This window comes from Crocuta crocuta, unplaced genomic scaffold (assembly GCF_008692635.1).
Source record: "Crocuta crocuta isolate KB4526 unplaced genomic scaffold, BGI_CrCroc_1.0 scaffold637, whole genome shotgun sequence".
NCBI classification, from domain to species: Eukaryota; Metazoa; Chordata; class Mammalia; order Carnivora; family Hyaenidae; genus Crocuta; species Crocuta crocuta.
The window spans coordinates 106,115-118,194 of NW_027531282.1; positions in this window are offsets into that span (position 1 = coordinate 106,115).

Below are 12,080 nucleotides of genomic sequence, written 5' to 3' on the forward strand. Positions count from 1 at the left end.
GCACTAGAGGTGGTTATGAATACAATCTACTAGCAAAGGGAAGGGAATATAGCAACAGGTCTTTAAGTCTGCCCCCCATTATGCCCAGGTGTTAGAGGATGCAGAACATTCTTACTCACCCACAGTGTTATAATGTTATTTTCTAAAGTGGTGCCATTTTAGGGAGCTGGAATGGCTCAAAATGATATGGCGTGGATCCAACACTCACTTCATAATTGCTAAATAGTTTTCGGCAACTGGCATTCTAAATATTTTGATGCTACTGAAAAGAAGGGTGATTATATTGGGCATGCCTTTCCTGCTCAGTTGTTAGTTGGCAAAGTAAGTTTAATGTTTGCAGCAGGATTTTAAAAGGCTGGGAGATTTTCATTGTGTCGAAACTGTGAAAACACAGGAAAAAAGTTAAGGCGTGAAAATATTTCTTTCCAATGTAAAATATATTACCCATTAGGGACTATGTTTTTCATATAACAATCCAAGATGATTTACATCCCAGTTAAATATTAAGTCATTATGAAAGAGGGTGAACTTGTTCTTTGTTCAACTCCCTTTAAAACCAAATTGTACCAGAGGTTGGACTCCTGATGTCATTCTGTAGTATTTAAAATCTAATTGAGTTCTGCTTCTACACAGACCATTGCAATCTACTAATAAAAACTTATTTTATCTGGCCATGTATTGAGCATTTACTATGAGGTAAGCACTTTGCTAAGCATAGCCTTAACATTTTCAACTTTATTGAGATAGCTTTTCATTTGATAGAATCCATTTACTAATGTTTATACTTTGATGGGTTTTGACAAATGAATATGGTTTTGTAACACTGTCACAATCAAGCTATGGAACATTTCCTGTGCTTTCAAAAATTTCATCATGGTCCCTTTGCAATTAAGACCCACCCCTAAACCCAACATCTAGCAACCACCTATTTGCTTTGTACCAGTATAATTTTGTCTTTACTAGAATTTTATGTAAATGGCACAGAACAGTATGTAGTCATTTGTGTCTGCCTTTTTCATATAGCATAATACTTTTAAGATTTGGCTATGTTATGGTTTGCATCAGCAGCTCACTCATTTTTATCAGGTTGTATTTCATTGTAAAGATATAGCAATGTGCTTATTCATTTACCATTTGATGGACATTTAGATTGTTTCCAGCTTTGAGCTCTTATGAAATAGCTGCTATGTACATTTGCATACAAATCATTTCATGGACCTATGGTTTCTTTTCTCTTTGGTAAATGTCTAGGAATGGGTTGTTGAGTGACAGAGGAAATGTATGTTTAATGATGTCAGAAACCAATAGACTATTTTCTTTTTTTTTAATTTTTTAAATTTTATTTTTGAGAGAGAAGGAGACAGAGCACAAGCAGGAGAGGAGCAGAGAGAGGGGGAAAGAGAAAGAGATAGAATACAGAGCAGGCTCCAGGCTGTGAGTTGTCAGCACAGAGCCCAATGCAGGACTCAAAGCCACAAACTGAGATCATGACCTGAGCCAACGTCGGATGCTTAACCAACTGAGCCAGCCAGGTGCCCCAAAACCAGTGTACCATTTGCTAAGGTGACTGTTCCTTTGCATTACCATGCCCAGTGTATGACAGTCTCATTTGCTTAGCATTCTTGTTAATGTTGGTTTTCCCAGTCTTTTTACTTTTAGTTCTTCTAATATTAATTTTAACTATTGTAGTCGGAGGTGGTCTCTCATTGATTTTAGTTTGAATTTTCTAACAACTCATAATAATAAGCCACTTATAATGGACTCATTGGCCATTGAATTTTATTTTTGATTTAAGTGTCTCTTGATTTTTTACACATACATTGTTTTATTATTATTAATAATATTGTTTAGTCATATTATCTAGATATAAATCCTTATAAACATAAATATATATTATACAAATATAAATAAATGCCAGTAAGTCTTCTAGTCTGTATCTTGATTTTCACTATTTTTAAACAATGGTACAGGCACATTTTTTGTTTTGTTGTTCAATCTGTACATTTTTCCATTTTTTCTATATATGTTCATATTCTTTTCATTTGAAGAATTATTCCCCTAATCAAAGTCTGATTTCCTTCTGTGGTCTTCTAGAATCATTAGATTTAGCTTTTACATTTAAGTCTCTAATCAGTTTCAATTTCTCTTTTTATATAGAGTACAAGGTAAGCATCCTAGCTCAGGCTACTATAACAAATACCATAGACTGGTTGGCTTAACACATTTATTTCTCATAGTTCTAGAGGCTAGGAAGTCCATCATCAAGGTACTGGCATATTCAGTTATTGATGAGGCCCTCTTCCTACCTTATGAACAGCTACCTTCTCCCTGTATCCCCAGAGGGCAAAGAAAGAGAGAAAATGGTCTTTTCCCCTTCCTATATAGATAGTAATTTCATCACAAGAGCTCACCTTCACAGCCATCTAATAACCTCCAAAAGGACCTATCTACTAATACCCATCATATTGGAGATTGACAAATTTTCCAAGATTATTCCATCCCCATTGCATTACTTTGTAACAGTTATCAAAGATTGATGGATTTATTTCTGGACTCTACTCCATTGGTGAATTTATTATATGTATGATTATATATGTGCTGTATAGTCATATAATACTATATAATTACTTTATTTTATATAATTTATTCTCCAATGGAAAANGACTCACTCTTAGTTACTGTAGCTTTAAAGTAAATATTTTTATTTTTATTTATATTTTTTGAGAAAGAGAGCACGCATGCATAAGCAGCAGAGGAGCAGAGGGAGGAGAATCTTAAGGAGGCTCCATGCTTAGGGAAGAACCTAATGTGGGGCTCTATCCCATGACCCTGGGATCATGACCTGAGCCTAAATCAAGAGTTGAATACCCAACTGACCTTAGCCACCCATGCACTTTCATAGTTAGTCTTTAAAACAGAGGTCTTCTCATCTTTGTTCTGTTTAAAAACTGTTTTTGCTGTTTCAGTTACTCCATGTACATCGCTCTTCTGTATGTATTTTTGGATCAGCTTATCAATTTCTACCAACACACACACACACACACACGGAATTTTTTTTTTTAATTTTAATGTTTATTTATTTTCAAGAGACAGATGGAGTTCAAGCAAGGGGTGGGCAGAGAGAGAGGGAGACACCGAATTTAAAGCAGGCTCCAGGCGCTGAGCTGTCAGCACAGAGCCTGATGCGGGACGCAGACCCACAAACTGCAAGATCATGACCTGAGCCAAAGTCAGATGCTTAACCAACTGAGCCACCCAGGTGTCCCACACACATTTGGAATTTTGATTTGGATTTCTTTGAAACTGCAAATACATTTTGAGAAAATTGAGATCTTTAAAATGTTGAAATATTTCATACAGTATCTTGGTAGGAATGTCCATTTATTTAATTCTTGTTAAATTTCCTTCAACAATATCTAGTAGTTTTTCACATATAAGCTTCATATATATTTATATTTTTAAATTTAAGTATTTTGTTTGATGCTATCCATATGCTATTTAAATGTTCTAAATTTTATTGATAATATTTAGATAAAACATCTAATTTTTTAAATACTGACTTTCAGGGGTGCTTAGTCAGTTGAGTATCTGACTTGATTTTGGCTCAAGTCATGATCCCAGGGTTGTGGGATTGAGCCCCGCTTCAGGTTCTGCACTGAGCATGGAGCCTACTTGATCTCTCTCTCTCTCTCTCTCTCTCTCTCTTTCTCTCTCCCCCTCCCTCTCTCTCTCTGTCTCTGTCACTCTCTCCCTCTGCTTCTCCCCTGATCACACATATACTCTCCCTCTCTAATTAAAATAAATTAAAAAAATAAAGAAATATTGACCTTCAATCCAATAAACTTTGTAAACTCATGTATTACAGTTGCTTTTTTAAAGATTCATTGTTATTTTCTATAAATGTGATCATATATACAAAGGTACATCTTATCTTATGATATATATACTTTTTAAAATTTTTCTAATTCTTTTCCATTTTTTTTAATTACTTGAAACGGAGTTTAATGATAAATAAAAATACAGATAATAAACAACATTGTCTTGTTGCTAATCTTAGGAGAAAAACATTAATCTTTCATTTTAAGAATGATATGAGCTGTGGATTTTTCTTTGTTTCCCTTTACCAACTATAGAAATGCTCTTACATTTCTAACTTGTTAAGATTTTACCATGCTGAATTTTTAAATGTTTTTTAATATCTATTGATATTATTTTTAGGCTTTTCCTTTTATTGTTTTAATAAACTGAATTACATAAAATGGTTTCCACATGTCAGTCTTGCATATCTGGAATACATTCTGCTTCAACGAGATAATGATCTTTTCAACATATGGATAGATTTGATTCCTTACTATTTAGAGTAGAATTTTTGCATCAGTGTTCACAATGAATATCAGTGTTTAGTATATATTTTTTGTAATGGCTTCATTAGACTTTGTTATCGTGGTAGTGGTCACATTTTAAAATTCATTGGGAAATGTTCCTTCCTCTTCTTTAGTTTGTAAAAACTTGCAAAAAAATATGATGTATTTCTTCCTCAAATATTTGGTATAATTAATTGATCATTGACGTGATCTGTGCCTGAGATTTTCTATGTGAGTAGGTGGTTGCCTATGAAGTCTGTTTCTTTAGCTGATGTGGGCAATTGTGATTATATGTTTTTTCTTGAGGAAACTTTCAAGTTAAACTTTTATTTTCTGTCTAATCATTCAATTTTAAAGTTGTTAATAAAATATTTTTATTGTATTTTTAATGTCTATTGTATCTAGAGTGATGTCTTTCCTTTCATGCCTGATAATGATAATTTGGGTTTCTTTCTTCATTTTTAATACTTCAATCTAGCTAGATAGCTATCAATTTTATCAACCTCTTTTTGAATGCAGAGTTTCCTTTTTTAAAGATTTTTTAAAAATTTATTTATTTTGAATTGAAACAGAGAGAGTACAAGTCAGGGAGAGAGGGAGAAAGGGAGAGAGAATCCCAAGCAAGCTCTGCATTGTCAGCATGGAGCCTGACTCAGGGCTTGAACTCACAAATTGTGAAATCATGACCTGAGCCAAATCAAGAACCAGAAGCCCAACCAACTGAGCCACCCAGGCACCCCAGATTTTATTTTGATTTTCTCTTAATTATCTCTACATTTGCCATTGCTGTTTCCTTATTCCTGCATCTAAGGAGTTAATTTGTTCTTTACTGGCTTTTAAAACTGTATGCAGAGTTCATTGAATTGAGACCTTATTTTTTTTTTCCATCTAATGTGAGTATTTAATGATAAAAATTTCCCTTCAATGGGGTGCCTGGGTGGCTCAGTTGGTTAAGTGTCCGACTTCGGCTCAGGTCATGATCTCACGGTTAGCAGGTTCAAGCCGCGTGTCTGGCTCTGTGTTGACGACTAGCTCAGAGCCTGGAGCCTGCTTCAGATTCTGTATCTCCCTCTCTCTCTGACCCTCCCCTGCTCTCGCTCTCTCTCTCTCTCTCTCAGAAATAAATAAAAAAAAAAATTAAAAAATTTCCCTTTAAGTGCTGCTTAAATTTGTCCTGCACATTTTGATATATTGTCCTTTCTTCTTAATTCACATCAATATATTTTCTAATCTCATTGGTATTTTTATTATGACACATTAAGCATGGATTTCTAAATATTTTTGCAATTTTCTGTATACCTTTCTGTTACTGATTTAAATTTTGATTCTGTATGGACAAAGAACTTACACTGATTAATCTCAGTGCTTTTGAGTAATCGAAGCTTGTTTTATGACCATGAGTATAGTCAGTCTCCTTTACAGACTATTTCTTATACAGCTCAAAGGGAAGTACATTCTGCTATTTCAGGGGTATATGATCAGTTTTAATGATCATGGTTTTTTTTTTATTATTCTGTAGTCGTACTGATTATTTTTTTACTTATTATGTTAGCTACTGAAAGAGGTGTCAAAATCTATTACTATATTTGTATATTTTGTTGTTTTTCCTTGAATTTCTCTAGTTTGCTGTTATTAGGCTACTACGTATTCAACATGTTTATGATCTGTTGGTGAATATATTTTTATCATTTAGATGCTCTTTTAATTCTCTTTATGCTTAGAGTATTATTTTTCTAAGTTTATTTATTTATTTTGAGAGAGAGAGAGAGACAGTGTGAGTGGGGGAGGAGCAGAGAGAGAGGAGAGAGAGAGAGAGAGAATCCCAAGTACTGTAAGTGCAGAGCCTGATGTGGGGCTCCAACTCATGAACTGTGAGATCATGAGTCAGAAACCAAGAGTCAGACACTTACCCCAGGCACCTCTAGAGTTATTCCTTCTTTTGAAGTGTCTATTGTATCTAATATTTATCTACTCCTGTTTTCTTGAGTTTCTCTTAGGGCTTACATATATATTCATTTCCTTATATTACTTTGATAACTTTTTAAGGCAGTTTTAGATTTATAGAAAAATTAAGGTAATACAGAGAGCTGCCATAGAACAAATACCCAGTATGTTCTGTTACTAACAATTTACATACTATGACAAATTTGTTCAAATTAATGAGATGGTTCTAATACATTAATATTAATTAAATTTCATAGCTTGCTCAGGTACCCTTAGTATTTACTTAATATCCTTTTTCTGTCCCTGGATCTTATCAAGTATACCACACTACATTTAGTCATTATATCTCTTGGCATCTCTTAGCAGTTTCTCAAACTTTCATTGTTGTTAATGACCTTGAGAGTTTTGAGAAGGATTGATCATGCATTTTATAGAATGTCCCTTATTTGTGATTTGTCTGATATTTTTCAAGAATACCTATTAACAATACTACTTATTTCTACTGATGTTAACTTTAATCCCTTAGTTCAGGTAGTGTATGTTATGTTTCTCTATTGTAGAAATAATATATTCCTTTATTCAATCCTGTACTCTTCAGAATGAAATCATTCGGTGAAATACACACTTAAAGATTGGGAATTATTCAGTTATTTGAAATTGTTTTCATCAGAAACTTGTATATTCTCTCCCACTCATTTATTTGTTCATGTATTTATATCAATGGGAATACATGAGTACTTATATTATAATTGGAATAAAATCCAGTACTACTTCATTTATTTGTTGCTCTTGCTTTTGCCAATTTTGGATGATTATGAAGATGCTGTAAACAATTCCATGCTGGCTTTTGTGTGGACGTAGTTTTCAAATAATTTGGATAAATACTTAGGATCCTAATTGAAAGTTAAACTGTGTTTAAGTTTGTCAGAAACTGCCAAATTACTTCTAAACAGCAGCTGTATTATTTTGCAAAGAATGAGAGTACCTGTTGCTGTGTGTCTTCTCCACACAGTGGTATTGTAAGTGATGATGATGATGATGATGATGATGATGATGATGATAGCTGCTATATTATTTGTGTAGTGTTGTTGGTCTTAAAATGTCTTCATTTTGCCCTTATTTTAAAAAACATGTTAACTAGTATAGAAAGCTATGTTGACAGCTATTTTTTTTTTTCTTTTACCACCTTGAGGAAGTAACTTCATTTTCTGATTTGCTTAGTTCCTGATGAGAAATTTTCTGTCATTCTTATCTGTATTCTATGTATATAATGTATATTTTGCTTTTAGTTTTTAAAAAAGATTTTATCCGATATCACTGCTTTATCAGCAATTTGATTTCAATATGTCTGCTTATTGTTTTCTTTATATTTATTCTACTTGGAGTCTGTTTAATGACTTGGAGTGTGGATGTACACTTTTCATTAAATTTGGAAAGAACTTGGCGTATTGCTTTTTAAATATTTGTTTTTACCTTCTTTTCTGGGACTTCAATTACACACTTGTTAGATTGCTAGCTATCATCCCCTGGGTCTGTAGTCTTAATACATTTTTTTTGTCTTTAAATCTCTGAATTTATCTTTCATAGTTTCCATTGATATTCACTAATTTGTCTCCTCATAAGGCCTGTTGTAGGCATCCCCATTGGGTGCTCATGGGGAAGATTATAGACATAGGTTAAGACTAAGGTAGGCCCCTCAGCGGAATGCAAAAGAGAAGTGAAAAAGTAAAGCTTTCCAGTAAAGCCAACTAACTATTTTCATTAAATTGTATTGCAAGGTATATAAAGATATAAAATACAAATTAAATAAAAATATAGAAATCAACTTTCTTTTGGTAGAATACATCCATAGTCAGTGGAACATATCGACTAGGCAGCTCTTAAGCCATTCATCTCAAGATGATATGTGAGCTTAGAAAAAGGGGAGAAGACAACTTCTTCAGGGGCAGCTACCTATATAGATAGCTCAATCAGCTGTAACAGTTTAGAAAAAGCAGTATTTGACCAGAAGGGATAAGAGTTAATAGACAGAAGATAAAGACCTGAGATAGCTGAACTCTTTGAGACTAGAGTTATTCTAGTAACCATCATGAAGCTCTGGGTGTCTGTCTACTTGTTTTCTTGAGGTAAAATAACTAGAAGGTTTGGTCTATTACTCATAGATTTTCCTTCCATTCTCCTAACTCGCCTCCACATATGACTTCTCACATGCCACGAAAAACACTTGGAACTTATTCTGAAGTGGGGTAATAAATACGAGAGAACTGTAAAGTTACCTGTCAAAGAATTTCAAGAACAGGCTTCTAGAGGGCAACTATAGGAATCACACCCTCGTTTCCTATTAATCATGACTCAGAATTTAAAGGCCTCAACTACCTTTCAGAGGTGATCCTGGAAACTATGTGCTTTATCAATTGTCTATTCTCTGTGGAAAAACTCAATTTCCATTTGATAAGCAGTCCTAAAATTGGCTTTTCATTTTTAAATTATGGAGGGAAAACTCCACCCACTTTATATGTCAAAGTCTTCATTTAATCTAATTAAAAGTGAGGCAAAGAATCCTTTATTAGAAGAAAAGAGAATGAAATACCAATTATCTGCCATAACATATAGTTGATCCCATCATCTCTAAATTATGAATGGAATATAAAACGATACATAGAACATAGAATTGTTAATCCCTCTCTCTTTCTCTCTCAAAGACATACACACATTCACACCAAAATATGATTTACACATTTTTAAAATAGGATATTCATTATTGAGAGACTACAACCTTGTTGAGAATTGTAAGAGTATCTCATTCGCCTTTGCATCACCAGGACTTAAATAATTCTTGGTATTCATCCAGTTCTCATTATCCATTATTTTGATCCATAAATTAGTTACTGTTTCAAAATACTTTTCCAAACCTAAAACATTTAAGACCATGAGGAAAAAAATGTCTTTCAAAAGGAAAAAATGTCTTTCAAAACATCTTTTTGGCAGTGACGATACCAAAAATCTGGATCTCTTAGTTTCACCATGTCTCTTCATGCTGAAGTTTAAATAAATTAACCCATATAATGAAACTAGTATAGAACTTGATAGTAGACATTGAAAGAAATTACTTTTTATATTTTCCTTCTCTATTTTGCATTATATAATTATAAATACACATAGAAATCCTAAAATATTAGGATTCGGGGCTGTGACAGAAAAAAGAAAAGCTTATTAATCAGATTTCCTGGTTTGTGAGGTAAGCAGTATGAAATAACATAGACCTTTAAAGCCAGAATACACCATTCCCTTTAATAATCTGAGTGTGCTTGGTTAGTGAATCAATTAAAAAATCTCCATTCATCTCATAAATTACTTTAGATATTTCTTCTGTCAGTCTAACTCTAGATTGAGGAATATTGCATGCAAATCAAGTAGGAAATCATTAAAGAGCATTTACGTACTAACTGATCTGCTTGAATGGCCTCTTAACAGTCAGTTTAAATGACTGTTGCAATACTACAATGCAGTAATTACAATGAAGGGTGAAAATTACAAACCTTGAATTATCTTCTGATATGGCAGCCTTCACAAAGACACATTATGAGGAATTTACTTAAAAGGCTAGATTCTAATTTTTAAAACACTATGATTGATAATAATAGTAATTTCATAAATGTATGAATATTTTTTCCCATTCAGATTATAGGTGTATTATTAAGAATTACCAGAAAAACCAAATTAAGTGGTCCTCTTTTAGAAGGAATTCATAAAAACATTGAAAATTAAGGAAGAGGAAGTTAGTTTCATCTGTACAGATGGCTTGTATTAAATAGCTTTCTTTGAAGATGAAATAATGAAAAATTTGAAGTTTGTCTGCAAAAATGAGAAAACAGAAGGTAGGATATGGCTCCCACAAATAGCCATGAATCCTTTTCTGCCATCTGCAGAATAAATGACCAAGAATATATTGAAGGCAATATATTTTGTCACTTTGAGGGACAGTGTAGTTTGCAGCTCACAACACTAATTCTAACGGGATAATGAAGGAAAACAGATAATTCTGTTAATTAAAAAAATAGGTCACTATTGAGTATATTCAAATCATAACTATATGAGATAACTATCTTATAGCAAACAGCTCAGTTGCCTTGTGAGCTAGTGCTGTGTGACATTCAAACAATTTTTTTGTATCTCATCAAGTGAGTAATGTTTCAGGCAAACAACAAACCATAGTAGTCCTGTTTCAGTAAAATCTGAAATGAGGATGTAGAAAATAAATTTTAAAATACTCCAAAGAGCTAATAAGTTTGCCTATAAATGGTTATCCCATTCATAGCACAGCTAACAAGACAGAGGTCTATATTTAACATTATTAGATAAGAAGAAATGAGAAAGTGATTAAGCCTCTTTTTCCTTCTTTCATTATAAACAGGCAATACCTGCCCTGTACAGGTAATGATGCTTGAAGAAAGGCAGCATTGTGCTACTCAGGAATAGTAATGGACAAATCATATGGGTACTTCATAGTTAGCTATTCATAGGATCTTCTTCTTCCCTACCTAAAATGATTCTAGTTCCCAATACAGATTTTTTTTTCCTCATTTCTCTCTTGCCTTAGAATCTAGCTATATCCCAATATAATCCCCTCCAAAAATGTTCAATATGCAGTCACTAAAACTCATAATTGGCCCATCCTCTGTTTTGAATGTGAGGATAGAGCATGAAGGAAGGTTAGAATTTGAACTCTACATGAAATATTTCCATAGGTATGTTTATACATCATACATGCATTACTAAGCTAGTGTTTTGGAACTCAAATACAACAAATCATAATTCAGTGTTCTTTTCTTTAAAATCCCAGCAGATCAGAATTATGAAGTAATTACTGTAATTCTTAGTCAATTTATTGAGAAAGCACTACATGAGTTCCTATCTGGCTTTGGTATAGGTCATAGTGTAATGCATACTGTGTTTTGGATGAAATGTATTGACATGGTGTCAGTGCTGAAAGTAAATCATGTGTATTTTCTCATTCTCATTGTACCATTTTATTTTTCTGTGAATTCTTTGAAACATAAACGTAGAATTTTGATCTATTTGAAAATAAGCTTGATTCTTCTTTTCCATTGCAGTTAGTATTTTTGAAAGCAATTATCTATGTGTTATAAACCTTCTCTTATTTCTTAATATATCATTTTAAATTTTGTAATTTAATCTTTTCAGTTATTGTTTTTCCAGGGGACTAATCTTCAAGGTTCAAAAGAAAGCATGTACCAGGCATATGCACCATGAAACAATTATTTGTCCACTTCTGTCCAAGCAGATACACCTGTTTAGGTCTACCAGGCTTCCCAGTTATACAGAAGCTTTCCAATGAAGGCATTATGAACACACAGAAAAATTCTTATTTTTCTCCAAGGCCCTCAGCTACAGAAGTTTTGGCATGTTCTCTTTAATATCTCACATTGCTCTAAGTTTTTTGAGGACAGAGACACTTTCTGTCTGACCATTTTATTCCAAGAGCTTAGGTTATTTCAGATACATGTAGGTGGTGATTAAAACATGTGTAAAATCCCTAGAAAGACTTCCATGAGAAATAAATAAAACTGCAACTCAATAAGGAGCGTATTCCCAGCAGACTGGATGCGATTATAAGCGCGTCTCAAATACTTTGAGATTTGTGTTCTTCTTTCATTACTCTTATACTTGTCTGGCAGTGATTAATTATTCAAAATTACTTAATCAACAATAGTTATAGTAATCTATATTATTTATAATATAACAATTTTA